General features: G+C 35.8%; 1 pseudogene; it reads left to right on the forward strand.

The window, feature by feature from the left end:
* The first annotated feature begins 347 nt into the window (after positions 1-347).
* LOC140623847 (U1 spliceosomal RNA) lies at positions 348-497 on the forward strand (annotated as a pseudogene).
* The last annotated feature ends 833 nt before the right edge of the window (positions 498-1,330 follow it).

Genomic DNA, 1,330 nt, shown 5'->3' on the forward strand with positions numbered 1-1,330 from the left:
ATGCCATCTCTGAATTCCACATCAACTTAGGGAGGCTGGATGCACATGGTTGGTGAGAGGTTGCAAGTCATTGAAGGAATCAGAGATCTCCTTATATTTATACATCTTTGAGACAGTAAAAAGGAATTAATTCTTGCCTGTTCTCCATTCTAAACCATGACACTGAAAAACACAACAATATACATCATCATTTTCCTAACTTCTACAAACAATTCACCAATGATGTAATTATGAACTGTCAGCTTTAGATAAATGTGTTTTAGACAACTAAGGAAGTATAAATGGAGAACATTGTAATTGTAAAACACCCGAACTAAATAATTCTAATAGTGAAGAAGGTGAAGATAATAAACACTTGGCCATGGAGATACCAAGATCACCTCCCAGGGTGAGGCCCATCCATTGCACTCAGGTTGTGTTGACCTCTGTAAGTTTCCCAAATGTGGGGAACTTGACTGCATAATTTCTGTTAGTGGGAGACTGTATACATGCTCGCTGGCTCAGTTGGAAGAGCATGTGATGCTTGATCTCAGGGTCATGAGTTCAAGCCCCATGTTGGGTGTGGAGCCTACCTAAAAAAAGAGGTGAAGATAATGAAGTCAGTCTTATAAACTGCATGACTGAGTCATCTATTTGTCAACACTGATTAAATTCGTTCATTGTGCTAGGCACCATTTGAGAGATAGGACGCAAGATTAACAAAAAATAATGCTCATTGCAGATAAAGTTTGCACTGTAATTGGGAACACCGGCAGGAAAATGAATAATTATTTTATTGTAAAAACATGATGATAGAGTATACAAAAGATGCTATGGGAGGCAATGAAAAGAAGATGTCCAATCACAAAGCTTTTTGTTTGCAGAGATCCAGGATGCAATTGTGAGGAGAAAAAAGTGGCATACACGGTTTGGTGCATATATATACTTACAGTCATAGTAAATATAAAAATAAATATATAGAAGTACAAGTTTAAGTTATTTTTGATTAATCAAATTGAGAGTTGAATTTATGGATGATATGGCATCTTTATAGATAATTATACATTCAGCAGTTGAAAATGAAGCTCTGGAAAGAGGCTGGGGCTAGAAAGCAACATTCTGATATTATATAGGTGACAAAACTATGGAAGTGATTAAGATTATATCATAGAGTATATAACAATATGGTTCAATATCTATCTATCTATCTATCTATCTATCTATCTATCTATTGGGCGGGGGGAAAGCAGCTTATGACAGAAATGGTAGAACAGTATCAATGGAGTTGGAATCAATATGGGAGACCATTTTAAATATCAAGGAGGAATAATCTGGAGAAAGAAATTCTCAA

The sequence above is a fragment of the Canis lupus genome, chromosome 2 (genome assembly GCF_048164855.1).
Source record: "Canis lupus baileyi chromosome 2, mCanLup2.hap1, whole genome shotgun sequence".
NCBI lineage: Eukaryota > Metazoa > Chordata > Mammalia > Carnivora > Canidae > Canis > Canis lupus.